At 44.9% G+C, this 18,732-nt stretch overlaps 1 protein-coding gene and 1 pseudogene across 2 annotated transcripts in view; one reads left to right on the top strand and one right to left on the bottom strand.

Moving 5' to 3' along the window:
* Ptp36E (protein tyrosine phosphatase 36E) overlaps window positions 1–18,732 on the bottom strand; it is a 335,086-nt gene that overhangs the window by 239,686 nt on the left and 76,668 nt on the right. The gene's annotated exons all lie outside the window — the stretch shown is intronic.
* Window positions 11,094–11,222, top strand: LOC135919816 (U5 spliceosomal RNA; annotated as a pseudogene).

The following is an 18,732-nucleotide window of genomic DNA, read 5'->3' as shown; positions in this document are numbered from 1 at the left end:
GCACTACAGGAAGCAGAGGCGTCGCTATCCGCCCGCGCATAAGACGATGAGTAGGGAACAATCGGTAACCTGGAGAAGAAGACTCCAGGCTGGAACCTACGCACACGGAACACTGCTGCACGCCATGTATCCGGGCACCTGCGGGCGAGACTGCAAGTTCTGCCCGCCGGACACGCCCAACACCTTGCGGCATATGGTGCTGGGGTGCAGGAATAATCGAGAAGCACCGCCGTCATCATTCCCACCAGGCGATAACATGCAGAAAGAAGCAGATTCAGAGGAAGAATTGGAAGACCAGTGGGAGTCTCTGCTGGTGACGCAAGACCCTGACAGCCAGCTGCGGCTGGTGAACAGGGCTCGGGCGGGGGCAGCGAGCCATGGCTACCTGGACTGAGGAGGCCAACCACCTTCGGGCTAAAGAAGCCTGGTCTAACAATAAAGTTTCTCTCTCTCTCTCTCTCTCTCTCTCTCTCTCTCTCTCACGCGCCAAAAACCCCGATATGTTACGAGGCCCACCGTAGCGAGGAGCTCCGGAATAATTTGGACCAGCTGAGGTTCTTTAACGCGCGCCTGATTCCAAGCACACGGGTGTTTTCGCCCCCATCGAAATGCGGCCGCCGTGGCCGGGATTTGATTCCGCGACCTCGTGCATGGTAACCCAACGCGATAGCCGCGCTAAGCAACTGCGGCGGGTATATTTTTCAAGTTTGACTCAACCAACGTGGGGCACCCAGTATACCAATCTTGTAGCTTCGTGCTACTCTCGCTGGACGAATATATTTCCCCTTTCAATGCATGCTGCGTCGTTAGCTCACCAGACGGCGCAATTGCGTCCTCCTGTCTTGTTCTACTAACTGCACGCTGCACTACTGTCACGACGGGCTGACGAGGGCGGATGAAGTAAAAAGAAAAAACAAATGAGCAGTTGACGCCGCGTCGAGCCCTTTTGTTTCCCTTCTGTCACACGCAACGCCGTATCGATCGTGGCAATGACAAACGATGCACCGCGGATGCACTGCTGCTCGGGGCGAGTCGAAATCGATGTGCGGTTGCACGTTGTGAAGAGCGAGAAATCATTTGTTCTCGCCACGTTGCGAATGGCGCGGCTGTGCAGGTATATAAAACGATGGTGTTTACTGCCGCGGTGTGCTGCTCGTGCGCCTCAATGGGAGCCGGCTGACTGGTGGCGCGCCATCTGCCCAACCTGCACTCTACGTAGACAATTAAGGGCCAGTCGTCGTTCCGGTCCCCAAAGGGTTGGTCTTTAAAGGGCGGGTCGTGCAGGTATATAAACCGATCGTGTTTACTGTCGCGGTGCGCTGCTGGTGCGCCTCAATGGGAGCCGGCTGACTGGTGGCGCCATCTGCCCCACCTGCACTCTACGTAGACAGTGAAGAGCCAGTCGTCGTTCCGGTCCCTAAAGGGGCGGTCTTTAAAGGGCGGGTCCTCGTGAAGCAAACAACCGGAAAAGCTCGCGCAGCTTCGTAGAACGCTATACGCTTTGAATAGAGGGCCAACATCGATAGAACAATCTAAGGTCTACGACCATAAAAGAAAGAAAAGAAAGCAACACAGCGGTGCAGACGCTTTAATACGTTTTATGGGGGAGTGCGCTGAACCTACTACATCTTATTATGGTACCGCATTTTGGGAAAACATCTCATTTCTGGTTGTAACTTTTTTTGTTCTTATTGGACCATTCTTACTTATGCTCCAATTTATGTCTTTTTACGATTTTTTTTTTTTGCTTTCGTGTTCGCATTCGCAAGAGATGTTTGGACTGTGTTGAACTTCCGAGGGATGTCAAGTGCACCTGCGCTGATAAACTTTTGTACGTGAACTGGCCCTTTTTTATGCTTTATCATTTTCACCGTCATGTGTTGAAAAATAGGAGTAACCGGAGCCTTCTACGCACGCCAACCATTTAATTTCGCTGGTACCTCACTGAACTTAGTAAAGTGTGTTTAGCCTTGTGGTGTTTGCTTAGGCTGGGTAATGGCATTCACGCGTCGCTATAACGTACGCTTGACGCAACGAACCAAATCACCAGCGTGTGAGCGGTGCCATGCGTCTAAATCTGTTGAACGACGTACTAACCCGATTGTCCCAAATAGGCGCGCGCAAATGTGGCTGATTGGTTGATTAGACAAAGGCTGGCCGATACCCTTGCCCATCTCGACAGCCAACCGTTGTCAGAGGGAGGTGATACTGGGCTCAAGGCGGTAGTGCGAGTCTAGCTTTCGGACCCAGGCCTTAACTGCTTGACTTTATTTCAGGTTCAGGACTCCATTGCCCGATGAGTAGACCTCTGCGTTGTGTTTGTCGTCCCTTCCCCTTGTCCTCATCGTCTACCTTTTTTGTTCTACTTCCGTTCCCCCTTCCCTTTCCCTCAGCGCAGGACAGCTGAACAGACGAACGTACTATCGCGGTAAATTGAACGGTGAGCAGAAATAAACTGGCCAGAAATCCTGTTAGAGGTAATTACAGCAAACTGAGACTTGCAATCACTCAGTAACAAGAGTTCCAACAGCGGCCCCACTTAGTTGCCTCCAGGAGGTTCGGTAATAAAACCGAGGCAGCCTCACCCTTCCCCTTTTGCAATAACACCCCTCCCTTTCGACCGCAACGCCTTCGGCCCATTTTAATATGGAATAAAGGTGGTTTCATTCATTCACTCAACAGGTTCCAATAGTGGTGCAGTGCCAGACAACGTTACCCAGTCGAAATTCAGCCGCGGTTACAAACTCAGGTGAACATGGAAACGGAGCAACATACTGTAGTCATTACATACTTGTTCTCGTTTTAGTTGGTGACTGTTGTACAATACTCTCCGCTCTGAAAGAGAACACACAATTAGCATTCAAGCCAACATGACTTAGGCCCATCGTCAATTTCGTGGGGGGAAAAGAGTGGATCGCGTCAGGCGTTAGGTATACCTACATTGTCGAGACCTGAGCAATGAACGAAGCCCCTCCTTACGCCCCCCCCCCCCCAAATTATTATAAGGTGTACCCTTTAACAGTGGAAAGTACTGTTCTGCATCATCATCATCATCATCATCATCATCAGCCTGGTTACGCCCACTGCAGGGCAAAGGCCTCTCCCATATTTCTCCAACAACCCCGGTCATGTACTAATTGTGGCCATGCCGTCCCTGCAAACTTCTTAATCTCATCCGCCCACCTAACTTTCTGCCGCCCCCTGCTACGCTTCCCTTCCCTTGGAATCCAGTCCGTAACCCTTAATGACCATCGGTTATCTTCCCTCCTCATTACGTGTCCTGTCCATGCCCATTTCTTTTTCTTGATTTCAACTAAGATGTCATTAACTCGCGTTTGTTCCCTGACCCAATCTGCTCTTTTCTTATCCCTTAACGTTACACCTATCATTCTTATTTCCATAGCTCGTTGCGTCGTCCTCAATTTGAGTAGAACTCTTTTCGTAAGCCTCCAGGTTTCTGCCCCGTAGGTGAGTACTGGTAAGACACAGCTATTATATACTTTACTCTTGAGGGATAATGGTAACCTGCTGTTCATGATCTGAGAATGCCTGCCAAACGCACCCCAGCCCATTCTTACTCTCCTGATTATTTCCGTCTCATGATCCGGATCCGCCGTCACTACCTGCCCCTAGTAGGTGTATTCCCTTACGACTTCCAGTGCCTCGCTGCCTATTGTAAACTTCTGTTTTCTTCCGAGACTGTTAAACATTACTTTAGTTATCTGCAGATTAATATTTAGACCCACTCTTCTGCTTTGCCTCTCCAGGTCAGGTGTTCTGCATGCCGCATCCCAAGAGGCCCTTCCGACGCTGAAACTTTGTCTCTGGTGGAGACTGTCCTGCTAGGCTGCAACATCAGTCGAAGGTGCCCGAGAAGGTTTAAAGCGGCCACGAGAGAAAATAATAAAAATATAACCATAACAAATAGAACCACTTTGTTGATAATTTAGTAACGTAGTAACTCTATGTAATAACTCAGTAACTCTGTACACTTTGTTGATCCTCCCTGTTTAGACCATTCGGCACGCTTTTTCCAGACCTGGCACTGTTTATAGCAGGGACAATAAAAGAACGTGTGCTTTGCGCGCATATTACTACGTGTTTCTTGCACAGCACGTTTACGAAATTCTATTAACGCGTATGCATATCACACACTTAGATAGTTTTTTCCTTGTTTACATGCACGCTTTCTTTGTGTGTTTTTTTCTTTTGTGTACAGAAAGTATGTGATATGTGTGCGCGTGTTACATGAAGAAGAATAGTAGTCACGATTTCTTAAATACGTCTTGTAATAGTTGGCTCTCGCGTGCTCTGCCTTCCTATTTATCTACCATTGGTACACAACAAAAACAACAACCACAAAAACACAGAACCTGCGCGTAAGTAAAACAGAGTGCCTGTAATACCAAGTCTGATGCTGAGGAACTTTCGCCTCAGTGTGTAAGGTTCTACGACGTGCGGTGCTGCGGGCAAAACACGAAGGGGAAAAAGAGCCCGGGGACCAGGCACTATAAAGGCACGGTTTAGGAACCAAGAGCCTCAGAGGGATGTCTTGTTTTACGACCGATTCAAGCTCTTAACGGTATTACAGGGAAGGGAGTGCGCATATCTGGTGCTCCATTACACGCTGGCATAATAATGAACTCCAGGCCGAGCACTGCTGAACCTTTTTTTCTCACATAAGTGCTTAGCGCCGTAATGTTAACTGCTGCGCTCCTACGCCGTGCTTATCTTATTAGTTTCACTCGTTTGGTTTATTTCTTGTTTTCGTCTGGAGAAGCGGGGAGGGAGACTTTTCTCTAGTATTCCTTCAAATTTCTTGACCACAGTTTTGTTTTTCTCTAATCAAGTAATGTACGTTGCGTGAACTACTACTCCTACTACTACTACTACTACTACTACTACTACTACTACTACTACTACTACTACTACTACTACTACTACTACTACTACTACTACAACTACAACTACCACCACCACATCCACCATTGCCACGGTTAGTGCTGCTACACCATCCTTCTCCACCACTACTGCACCTATCACCTGCTACGTACTACTGTGACTATCCCAACCGGCAACTACTGCCACATTTACTGGTACTAACTGGCACTATTCATACCGTCTAACTATTGATACTGCTAATTTCTGCTAATACAAATTCACAGAGGTTTGCTGTCTTTCAATTCAAAACTGAGCCAATCAGCCAAATTTTCATTTTCCTTTCTTTATTTCATTTAGGTCAGGTGCCACTCCTTGTCTATTATCTTCAACAGCGCGGCATTCATAATCGAGAATATCGCAATAAACGTGTACATACGTAAGGTAGGAAAAAGAAAACAAGAAACAAAGAAGAGGCGATTGAGAACACTTCTCGTGCCATCAATTGCATTACTTTCGTGTTCGCGCCATTCCTGCTTCCATAAGACTCACATGAACAGCCAATTAGTCTGATTTATACGTAGTTTGCAGTTGCTGTGGTCTGCACTTCAGTAAGATTTCCATCTTACTAAACTGCAGACCTGCCTCTCAGCACCATGCAACAGTTCGTGTCCTACAGTGCGACGCAGGCATTGCCAGCCTGCGCCCGATTTACATTGTTAGATATTATGTGCCCTTTATTTAGTCATATAGCATATCTTGGTATACAATTCTTGCGTACAATTTGGCGCATATATCTTGGTATACAATACTATGTGGAGCGTCTCGCTGCATAAGTTTGCCGCGCCCCTGTCTTATCAGTCGTGGCAGTCGCCTGTCGCTACTGGCAGGGAAGCGAAATGATATAACGTCGCAGTTTCGCCCGTAAAGCGAAGCAAGGAAGAGCTGCCGTGTGGCTACGTATCAGACTATTAAACGAAGTAGGCCTCGTAGTTTTGGTGGCCGCATAAATGTCACTGTACATTGGCTGACTAAGTAGAAAAGCAGGGTGTCACACGCTCAAAGAAACGCATTAGAAAGAAAAAATCAACTCGACGACAGCGAAAACTCCCGGACACAGCGCCGGTATGGTGACGAGGGGCGGTAGCGTGAGAAACCGAACGTTGCGTAATGCCGTTCCCTTCACCATTTGGCCTGTGCCGCGACGCCAGAACGAAGCAAACAACAACGACAATGACAATGATGTTTATTTTTGCATCAGTACAGTGTAATGATACGAAGGGGAGTGCGGAAAAAAGCTGTCATTTCGACAGCTCGACAAAGCCGCAGGGCCCGGCATTGACGATTACAGCTACAACCAACACGATCAGTTTTTAACTTTTGAAAAATTGTACAGAGAAATTACGCAAACGACGAAAGAAACTTGTGGAGCAAAATGCAAACTTGCACAATCTTACAGGTATATGCATGATATGTAAGCATATATTTCGACACATACAAATTCAATCTTCTATAGAGATTCAAAAGAAGAAAAAAAAGTCTCAGGTGTACATTATTGTGCAAATATTTTTCTGCTAGAAGCAGAGCAAGAACGGACAAAGCAAACATACTGCTCTTGTCCAAAAAGGCAACAAACCAAAAAAGAATTTTTTTGCTAATAAAATCAAAGAACAACATCAAAGAAATTCGTATTTTATTAAGCTGAAATAACTACGAATACACTTAAAGGTGGTGTTTTCCAGTTGAATCGCTTCGCTGTGTAAGGTATTTAGTAATCTTACCTACTTAGTAAATGACCAAAGTTTGGGCGTGTTGGTATTTCATTTCAGCTTTTAGCGCAAAGATGCTGAGAAGTTTAGACAGACGTAGACGAAGCGCTCATCTACAAAAATCGTACTTTACATGTATGTATGTATGTATGTATGTATGTATGTATGTATGTATGTATGTATGTATGTATGCATGCATGCATGCATGCATGTATGTATGTATGTATGTATGTATGTATGTATGTATGTGTGTATGTGTGTATGTGTATGTATGTATGTATGTATGTATGTATGTATGTATGTATGTATGTATGTATGTATGTATGTATGTATGTATGTGATGCTGGGGAAAATAAACGATCGTTGGAGGTGAGCGCTTCGCGTCTACGTTTGTCTAAAATGTCCAAGTGTCTCTCGTGCACTCAAAGCAAAAAAAAAGTTGCTGTTTCGCCCGAAAGGCGAAGCATCGATTGCGAGAGCAAATTAGTAGACAGTTATACGAAGTAAGGATAGTAATCTTATCGGCCGCAAAAACTTGTAAGCATTTGCTTACTAACTAAATTAACAGGCATGGCGCCACGCGCGTACAAGCAAACACGACCACATCTCACTCGATGACCGCGGAAACTCGCTGTCAAAACGCTGGAGTGAGGAAGCGAGGCAGCAGCAGCGAGCGAATCGGCCTTCGAGCTGCCTCTCCCTTCAACGCGAACTGAGCGTCGAGAACACAGCGCACTCGAAGCCATAAGCCGTTGGTGCACCTAGATTCAGTACCAACTGCAGATCGCCCTCAAGATGGGGCCTAAGTGCTTCCGCAGACGAACACGAGAAAGGAAGTGTGTTCGTACTGCGAGTACATTTCGTTTCCGGAGACGTCGTGTACACATTGACTCAAACAGGGACGAGGAGTCCATTTCAATTTGGCGAGATTCTGCAGAGCGTTGCGCTTTATTTTTTTTTCTTTCGCTCTCTTTGTCATTCTTTTTCTTCATGTCGGCGCAAATGGTAAGCACTCCCAGGGATCAACGAAGAGCGAGCTTGAACTAGCAGTCGGGTCTCCACGTCAACAGGAAACTGCTTCACCCTGCAGTTTTGTCCCACCGTATAAACACTGGCGCGTGAGTTTGTTTTATCCTATTTTACATCCGTAACCTGATACGCACTTTCTGCTTGGACCTCGGCGAAGGGGCCGCACAATGCTGCAGCATATAAATGATTCCGGAACTCCGAACACATCAAAAGCCCAGTGCGACAGCGAACGGCACGGCGTGGAAAATCCGAAAACAGGGGTTGTCTCTTCCGTTTACCGTTTTCTCTTTACCGCGTCAGCAGTTTAAGCGCCTCCCGACCGTATTTGCTGTGTCCGCACGCACGTCCTTTCCGTGCGCAGCTTTGTGCGTCTGATGCAGCGTTCATCCGTCAACTTAGAGCCGCGAGTGAGCGTGGAGAAGGAGTGGAACCACAGCAGACGACGCTGCCGGGCTATTCGCCAATCGCTTTGACGGCGCCTGCATCTCCACGACTTCATGATGGCGCCGCTGGGGGGGCCCCCCGCGGGGGCGATCCACGAGCTTTCGGGTTCCCCAGTGGCCGCTGCACACTTCTCCGCAGCATTCTTCCCCTAGAGAATGCATCAGCCATCGCATTCTTCCTCGTGACGTCACTCGGTCGGCGTCTTTTTTTCGCCGTGTGAATTCGCACACGCTTCGGTGACCGTTCCGGCATGCAGGTTGTCGGAGCGGTGCAGTCAATATAAACATTGAATCACGCTTAAAGGTGTGACCTTAAAGGTGGACTCCTTGTCATTGACACACACATTGACTCACACATTGTGTACACATTGACACATTGTGTACACATTGACTCCTTGTTTGAATCAATGTGTACACAACGATTCGGAAAGCGAAGTGTACTCGCAGTACGAACACACTTCCTTCCTCGTGTTCGTGTGCGGAAGCATTTAGGCCCCATCTTGAGAGCCATCTGCAATTGGTACAGAATCTATGTGCACTGATGCCTTATACCTTCGAGTGAGCTGCGTTCTCGACGCTTAGTTCGCGTCGAGAACGCAGCTCTCGACGCGACAGCAGCAAATTGGCTTGTTGCTGCTGCAGCGCTTGCAAACATGCAAACAAGTGTTGCATGAGATGAGACGCTGCGCAGCATCACATTAAAGACGGTTGTATGCATCGCATTTAGCTTTGGAGCAGTAAATTATTGGATTCACGATAGCTTTGCGTCGCACCGATCCCAATACGCGCGTTGGACCTGCGTATATTTTTTTTTCTCGGGCAAATACGATAAAGTATCTACAGCTCCCGCGAAATTGCTACATTGTTTACGAGGCTTTTCTCATAGTGTTACTTAAAAGTTATTCGTATATTTCAAGAACTTGGCCCAGGTTACATGTATTATTCGGTGCAGTTTACCGAATGGGGGTGTATTTTCTTATTGCTGAGCTAGAGAGGTGTAACCTTGATAACTGAGAATATTCTTTTATTATTTACGAATATGCAACATTTTTATAAAAGCACTGACAGCGAAAATTATAAATCCCCTTCCTGTAGACACCACGCTAACTTTCTTTCTTCTCGCTTTTAAGTGCAACAATCATCAAAATCAGTGCCCGAGTTACTGAGAAAACAGAGTTATCCGTTCCCATGTATTCAGACAGGACAGCCCGAGCTAGAGCTTTTCTTTTAAAAAAGAAATACGTAATATACGTATACGTTATACGTTATACAGAGACTTATACTTAATACCTTATACCTTTATTTAAGGCACTCAATGTTGTACTAAAATTTCAAAAGATAGGTGAGTTTCAATCTAACTAAAGCGCAATGTTTGAAAAATTTGTAATTCTAGGGCTAAAATAAATTCTGCTGTTGTGTAAATTATACTGCGTCTGTTGGAGCCTCCGAAGCGGATAAATATGTCACATTTGTTCACAACTTATGTGGAGTTGTTACAGCGCTTGCGAAGCTTTGTCATCCTTACAAATTAATGGTATGTTTCAGAGTAGTGTCTAATATATCAACTTTGTCCGCGTTAGCTCCCTCAATAAGTGCATTTTACGAAATTCCGATCTCGTTTACTGATAGCTGAGTTGTAGACTTGAAGCATCAGTTAACTTGTCCATTTTGGGAAAACGAAAAAAAGAAAAAAATTCGGGCGGATTGCCATATACGAAAAATCTGCTCCCAGAAGTCGGTGGCTATGGATTTTGTTTGCAGTTTCTTTTAAACGCAAGTAATCTAATCAAATACGGTGCAGCTGGTGCCGAAGAAAATTATGGCTCCGTTGCCACTCGTTTAGGTAAAAGCTCCTGAAGGAGAAATTCCTCGTAAGGGCTGTTTCCTTAGCACAGACACTATATATATATATATATATATAAGATAATCGTAGTTTAGAAGCAAACAGCCATCGACAGTGGCGTGATCACAACAGCAGCAGCAGACCATCCCAGAATCGGTGTGACACCCTTAGCCCGGATTTCACTCGGCGCAATTGCAGCGGCCTCCAACAAGGCGCGTAGAACGACCAAAGGAGAGGAAACAGCGCCTGGATGTGGGACAACCACAAACAATTTTTTTTTTCAAGAATGAAGAAAGTTTTTGGACTGGGACGTGTATAGAGAGATTGGAGCCAAACTAGGCAAGCCGGAATCCATCGATTCCGACTTGCATAGGCCACCATTTGTTCCCGCTACATACGGCCACTTCTTTCCTTGTTGGACGACCTTTTCGTCAAAGAAAATCAAAACAAATGAAAACGCACTATTTTCAACCAGTTCCTCCCGCGAACACCCTTATATAAGCAAAGCGTGATACGCCCTGGAATTCATAGCATTTTTTTCCACCTGCTTTTGTAAGTCTCGGAATTCCAACTTTTTAGAACGGCTTCGATATCGAAGAAGTAATCTCTTTGGTATTCTTTCCGTTGCTATTTGTGTGCGTTTCGTTTTTATTCTACTTGCGGAAAGGCGCCTCGCACAAGAAAACGAGATAGCTATGGCCCTTCCGGGAGCGCATAATTACTTCCGGCCTCTCTGATATCATCATTTACGAAATACTGATAGCGCAGACGTAAACAGCTATGACGGTGGCGTCATCAACTTGCGACGTGTTCAGACAAGTCGTGCACAATTATTACTGTACTGGTCTCAGCCAGTGGAGTAAAAACGCATACGGAAACTCGGTGTTGGCGAAGAAATCGCCATAAGATGTCACTGCCAGTACTGCTGCTCCTGCCGTGCGTGGGTGCCATTCTGGATGATGTCGAATTCCGCCGCATGCTGCCAAATTCTCTAATGGCGGCATTTCGGGCCAACGAGACGTCACCCAGAGGGCTGCTTACTGCCTCTCGAGAATCGGCTCAAAACGCCGTCATTGCAGAATTTGAAACATGGCGGAATTCGACAATGTTCCGAATTCGGTCGTCCAGTCCTCGCTCAGGTCTCTCTCCTCAACATCCCACACGAATTAACCTTTCGCCTTCTACTAAAGGTTGCCGTGGGGAGGGGCACTGCCGTGAGCCTATAGGCCAATTTCCGCGAGGCGCTGCTTATCTGTAATCCCACACAATCCCCACTGCACATCCAGATCGCCTCAAACACGTCTCGCCGATTAAATAACCACTTAAGTTTTGCGCGCATATACGCGGTACGACACATGCTTTTAACTTTTCCGCACCCCCTACGGTCATTCGCTTGTGGAACAATTTGCCTGATCACATTGCTTCGGAGTCAGATCGAGAAAAATTTCGTCATCTCCTACACGAGCATTTTTCACGATAGCAATTACAAATCGCTTTACCTTGTTTCTAAAAACAAGAAAGGGGCTGACAGATGGAATAGCACACTGTGGTATAAAGTTTGTAAACAGGGATAAGATGCCTCAGAAAGGTTGGCCAACGTTTCGATAGGAGGACCGCCTTTTGACGAAGATAGGTCCTCCTATCGAAACGTTGGCCAGCCTTTCTGAGGCATCTTATCCCTGTTTACAAACTTTATACCACAGTTTACCTTGTTTCTGGCACTTGGCAATGTATTTGGAACTTCCTGGGATGTCTTTATTTCAATTTTCGTGAGGCCCTGCTTGTCTGTAATCCCACACAATCCCCACTGCACATCCAGATCGCCTCAAACACGTCTCGCCGATTAAATAACCACTTAAGTTTTGCGCGCATGTACGGTACGACACACGCTTTTAACTTTTCCGCACACCCTACGGCCATTCGCTTGTGGAACAATTTGCCTGATCACATTGCTTCGGAGTCAGATCGAGAAAAATTTCGTCATCTCCTACACGAGCATTTTTCATAATAGCAATTACAAATCGCTTTACCTTGTTTTTTGCACTTGACAATGTATTTGGAACTTCTTGGGATGTCCTTATTTCTACTGATGCATTGCTATCTCGCTCTTATGAATAGCTATTTCATGCTGCGTCACGTGTTCACTTGTGTGCCCTGTTTATATTATTGCTTTTTTGCGTGTTTTTTTCCGAAATATGCCTTGAGCATTGTACTGCCTGCATGATCTGTTCATTTTTCCTGTATTTTACTTTCTAGTATTAGTGCCTTACGTTAAATTCTACTCAGGTTGTTTCCTTGAAGGGTACCGTTGTGGTATTTTATTACTTCAGTTCTTCATTTTTCATGTTTTTAGCTTTGTAGTAATGTTGATAAGCCCTGCATTGAGGCGTATCTTTTGTACTAGACTTCAGAAGGCTGCTTACTCTTTTTTTTTATGCCTTGACTTTGTAACCCCCATTACACAATGGCCCCATACGGGTTGTAAGGTATCTGAAATAAATAAATAAATAAATAAATAAATAAATAAATAAATAAATTGCACCCGTGTCTCCGGTATTCCAGTATTACGGGCCTTCCGAAAGACGGAGAGGGGCATACGTATGTTGTGTAGATGGGCGCGCGGAATTAGCATATTTGTGCCCAAATGTTGCATTCACACGAAAAACTGAACACTGTTGCAAGCCGCCAAATCAGACTGCACAGAAGAACGCTGCCAATGAGTTCTGAGCATTCTGCGCGGTACGCTGCAGCTGAATCACATCAGGCTTCTCGGGACACTAACACAAGCGGCCCGTCAGTGTGAATCAGTTTTGACAGCAATACCAATGCGAATCAGACTGAGGCTCTAACAGCCTGTGTCGAAGCCAGTCAGCCCGACGCGGATTTACATTACACTCATTGAAAGGTATTCAAGGCAGTATCATTCATTAAAAAACTTCACGAACACCCCGGTCACTGCGGGAATCGCTGTTATGGGATACATTGTACAAGTTCCTGTTGATTTAGTAAAGCGAAAGCATCATATTCCCCATTGAGAGAAAGTCCATCGTGGTGGCATGACTGCAAGATAATACAAAAACATATTAAGCGGTGATTGCAATACTCCATAATGCCTAATTTGAGCGCAGCTCTATACATGTTGCCATTTCGCGATATATTGGCTGGCGCGGACAATCTGTCTCGTTCGGCACGTTGAAAACGGAACGAAGTGTTAACCAACCACTTGCGTGGTTGGTTAACACGCAAGTGGTTAATCAAGCACTTAACCAACCACTTGCGTGGTTGGTTAAGCTGCACGTAGATTCCAGTTGAGGACAGCAAATAGATGAAAAAATCGCATTTCGCTCACAGTATTGATGATACATCTTTCACTTTACCGCATGGGGACCAATTATGCTAAAAACGCCAAAACAACTGTCTCTGACTATAAATATAAGACAATTGTCATTGTTTCAAATTGAATAATCTGCTCCTTTGATTGAAAGGAACCTTCTACAGTAAAAATAGGAATTTTGTGCTTGTTCTGAGTGCTTACTCTCACATTTATTTTTTACAGTCCAAGTTTTACAATCCACGGATTCCACTATTGCGGCGGTGGCTTAATAGAAACTTGGCACGTGCACATGTTCTCGCATCGGAAAAGAGTATATATATATATATATATATATATATATATATATATATATAGAGAGAGAGAGAGAGAGAGAGAGAGAAAGAGAGAGAGAGAGAGATTGTGATGCGGCGTGACATAAGCGCTAGTTGAAGTAAAAAGATATGCATGTGTCTATGGCCTAATATCACAGCCAATTCTTTTGAGTCAATCAATCATGTATTAGTCATTGATACAATTACAAAGTAAATGCAATACAGAAGGAGGTCCCAAAATAGAAACTGTCAGGGGGCCTCTGGTTAGCAAATGTATAAAAATGTAGAACGTACGATCAGCAACTAAAGTAAAAAGAGCGAGAAAATACAAATCGACATAACGGTCGTAAATGAGCATCGTATTACCAAGGCCTACGATTAAGGAAGGATGCAAATCAACATACTAGAAGTAATTAATCAAAGATCTGGGTAGTGGAAGATTACACGGAAATTAGAAACAATAATTATTTTGAAATACACACGTAAGTGCAAAAATAGCAGGAATTCAGTAGGAATAAAATGGTTAACATCAACAATGCGCTATTCAATAGAGCAACAAAATTAGTTTATGAGCAAGCGATAATCTAGGAACATAGACTAAGAAGAACAGTGAAATATATGGCTGCACAAAATGTACATTTGTGCAAGTGTAGTTTTAAATCAGGTAACGTACGTTGTTAGTAAAAAACTGTTTTAGAAGCCACCCGGGAACAGTGTAGTGAAAGGCATGATTTAATATCTGAAAGCAGAGAATTCTAAAATGAAATTGCAGAAACGAAGAATGTCATTTTACCATAGTTAGCGTTTACTTTTGGAAGCAAGAAGTTATTTTCAGAAAAATCATATGTGTTGTTTTTATTTTAATGTTGCGTTCGGGGAAGTAGTTCCGTGTGAATGCCACTATTTCTAGTTCTACACAAAGAATACCTAATTTAAATTTAAATTTACAGGTTAATGCTAGAATTTTCGAAGTGAGAAAAAAATGGGTGCTGCTGATGTGGTGTACGAACCATGGGTAACTATTCGCACCACCCGGTTCTGAAGGTGAATGAAGGATGTCAGGTGTGTTGGGTATGTGCTGCCCCACGACGGAACTCAGTAAGTAAGGTGACTGTTAATGAAAGCGGGGCCAAGCCATTTTAGAATATGTTGTTGAAAACAATGTCTTGTTCAAATGACTGCGCGGATGCCAAAAGCAGTCTTCTTAATGACTGAATTTGCGTGAATGTTTTATTTAGGTTTAGAGTTCAAATAGAACACCTAGAAAAATAGAAAAAACAATAAAATCAGAATGGATTCGATGGCGGTTGGTGACGTATATCGCACGGTGCCAAGTAGTGATGACGATTTACTATTTGGCATGCTCTTACTTATAGGAACGCATAGCCTGTATAGCCGGTGGAAGACGTTTATGTTAGGAAGAAACACCCCCGCCCCCCGCCCCCCGAAGGCCACAATTTCCTCACACGCTCATTTCAGTCAAATGATGCCCGACAGAACAATCTACATACGATCAAATTGAATTTCGTCCATAGTGGCATTTTCTCTTGGTCAGGCGTTTATCCTTGCCACCATTTCGGAATTTCTCGTAACACCTGACCGTCGCCTGAGCAGCATGTCTCAAGGATAAATACGAAGTAATGTCTGTACAGGTCTGCGTAGCCGTGCAAGTGAAAGGGCCTCATCAGCTCATTTGTCTGTTGGTTACCCGCGAGAGTCATTTGCGCCCTGCCATAAATAGAAAGAAAGAAAGAAAGAAAGAAAGAAAGAAAGAAAGAAAGAAAGAAAGAAAGAAAGAAAGAAAGAAAGAAAGAAAGAAAGAAAGAAAGAAAGAAAGAAAGAAAGACCGATGCCTACGACCTAATGCGTACAGCATTGGGCTAATGTGCTACGGCGTACCGGTGGATGTCCAACCGTCAAACATTGGCTTTCTTTTATTATTATTATTTTTATTTTTATTGTACAACCCTGAAACGAGGCGAAACAGGAACCTACATGTCTACTCACAGCAAGGTTAACGGCATGAGACAAGGAATGCTTCCCAATTAAAAACAGACGATGCAGTTGGAAAGCTTTCTTTTTTTTTTCCTCCTCGACGTTTTCCACTTTTACACAACATAGAATGCACCACGCGCGGTTCGCAGCCATAAGAATGGGCACCGTTCATTCGCATTCAGGGCCACAAGTTCTCCTTGGTCCTGCGCTGAAACTACAAGAAAGTACCACGAGGCTGACGCTGGAAGAGGAAAACCAGTCAGGAACTCAGGAAAAGTGAGGTTTAGGCTTAGCGTTCTGCGGCAGTCGTCGCTCGAATGGCCATCACGCGTTGCCTTTTGTGTACGAACGCCCTCTGTATACGTCGCAACATACGTAGAGCGTGCGAAGCATACAAACAACTTCTGCCTACTTGCCCATAGTTACCATTTCGAAAGTTATATCAGTGAAATTGTTAACTAGGAATGAAGCAAGAAAAAAATTTAATGCTCTATAGTCATATTTGTTACTTTTACTCAATATTTATGCAACATTTACGCAACAATGCGGCATCCAGCGCAGACCAACGAGAAATCGTTCCACAAGACAGAATATAAACGTGTTACTAAAGTTTTTATTGCGAAGTGGTCTAGGGAAAATGTGGAAAAAAAAATTTCCGGCTCAGTCTACGACGACATATCGAAGCTTTCTGACGGGAATCTAGTATACTGTATGGCAGGAAGTGCGTGACGCTTTGAAATTCAAAATTCGTCATCGTGAGCGTTTTCTCTTTGTCTAATTGTCGTAAGTGCTTCGTTTGAGGCGGTTTGCTCAAGTGTATTGGCGTCTTGATGGTCCTACAGCGTCGCATGTAAGGGTAGCAATGCGTAATAAACAAATCAAATAAACAAATAACGGCCATAGTTTGTACAAGGAGTGCGTACCAGGCAACCTAGGCACGCCAAATGCCTCGTATGGTAAGCTAAAGAACGCATGTTCAGAGACAGTCCATGGCGTCTGTTCTAGCGCACCTGGACAATGGACCATTGTCACTTGCAACCATTTTCACATATCGCCGACAGAGACATCTCAGCTGAAGGCGACGAAGGCACTACTTCGGTTTATGAAGGATACGGGCTTGGACAAGCGGCTGTGACAGTGATGTCGCGTACCGCGCAAGAGTGACGGACTGTAACTGACGATGTGTTTGCTGTGTTATGTACTCTCTCTCTCTCTCCTCCTATCTTTCATCCCCCCATCCCGCGCCCATGTGTAGGGTAGCAAACCGGTTAGGCTAAACTGGTTAACCTCCCTGCCTTCCTTCTCCACTTGCTACGTTGGGCTATAAGCCATTCATTGGCAAAAGGAAACGCTCGTCATCATCATCATCAGCTATAAGCAGCAGCAATGGCGCGAGCATCGTCGTCTTTCACAGCTCGCTTCATTGCCGCTCATCATTCCAGCGCAGAATTTCACTTCTCTTCTCCCGTCGTAATGGGAAGGCCGCGTTAATTTTTTTTTATTTATTTACGGTGGTATGAACCATTGCTTCAGAGGGCGTGAGCCGTTCATTGTCTTAAGCGACGGACGCAGCCAATAACAGAGGTCATACGAGAATGTGCGCGCATACCTATCGTCATGTTGACCACCGATCAGTGTACTAAGTATGTTCCTGCCTTTGTTCAAAATTCTGTCACCTCCGTGTCGTGTACTAAACAGCTTCCCTGGTCATCCACCTTCACAGAGTGGAATGGTTTATGACTTTTTAAACTTTGGCTCAAGTTACGTGAGACACCCGGTGTGTGAGTATATATATATATATCCAGACATTTTCACATACATATACTTTTCTAAGCTCTATTCCGCTCGCTTTCTACATCTACGAAGTGACCTCGTCCGAGCACTTCATACACATTCACCTATTTCATTTTTTTTTTTTACTTGGACAATGCTGATAGTAAGGCGTGAAAAGTGAATAGCAAATGCTTAAGACATCGCGCTCGTGAGCGGTAAGTCTCGACGCTCTATCAGTGCAAGCGCAAGGCTAAATAAATGCGAACCCGCGTCATTCCTCAAGAGTTCAAAGAAACGAGCGAAAATGCCGGCAAGGTAAACAAAAACAGGGAAGTTACCCGGGGGAAAACAAATAAGGGCCGCTGTAACACGATTCTACGAGGAAACCGAGTAAACTGAGCACGTTGGGGGCTGCAGATACGGCGCAAAACTAGTAATAACGCGAGAGTGCAGTGCTATCGGGTTGCATCCGCTGCGAAGGAACAAAAGCGTTGTTTTGCAGCCGAAAGGAAGAACAAAGCACAGTGGCCGGTCGCACAGCGCAGTGCCTTCGAGAAAGTGGGATTAAATGTGCCGACGGAGGTGATTTTCGCGAACCATGTGTGGCCGAGGCGGCTGGGCCGCCTCGGCCGCGCTAATGGTGCTGCCATCGCCCGCCCTTTCGGTGGCACAGAAAGCTGTGCCAAAGGAAGCTGTTCATTTCGTTTCTATTGTTTGCTATTGTCTGCTGGTTTGTTTTGTTTGTTAGTTTGTCTGCTGGTTTGCTTTTGTTTGTTTGTTTGCTTGTTTGCTTGTTTGTTTGTTTGTTTGTTTGTTTGTTTGTTTGCTTGCTTGCTTGCTTGCTTGCTTGCTTGCTTGCTTGTTTGTTTGTTTGTTTGTTTGTTTGTTTGTTTGTATCCTGTATGGGCGCTAGTGCGAGCAAGCGAAGACGAGGCTGACAAAGTGAGGCTGACAAAGTGAGGCCGTTAGTGACTCTTACATTACTGACTCTTACTATTGTTACTCTTACTTTATGCGTAACGGAATGTACACAACGCATTTTCTGCATTTGTTTTAATCTAGCGCATAGCTGATGTGATTGAAAACTTGTGTGGGTACATCCGTTTCCAAACCATCTATCCCATTAAGTGATTTTGCGCATACGTTCCTCTGATCGCGCGTTATGTGAATAACAGGTTCAAACTGCTGTTCCCTTTATTGAAGATGCCGTGTACAGAGTATAGTTTTCCTGCCATTTCCTTGAATTGAGAAATGAATTGTTCTTGTCACCTATGACGTGAAATTTCGCCTGTCGATAGTATTCACTCTGTAGCAGTCCTGAAAACTTCTGATTGCAGCTTGAAACGATCTGAACACT

The sequence above is a fragment of the Dermacentor albipictus genome, chromosome 9 (genome assembly GCF_038994185.2).
Source record: "Dermacentor albipictus isolate Rhodes 1998 colony chromosome 9, USDA_Dalb.pri_finalv2, whole genome shotgun sequence".
Classification (NCBI taxonomy): Eukaryota; Metazoa; Arthropoda; class Arachnida; order Ixodida; family Ixodidae; genus Dermacentor; species Dermacentor albipictus.
Note: the sequence above shows the minus strand (reverse complement) of the source record. Positions and strands in the feature narration are given on the sequence as shown.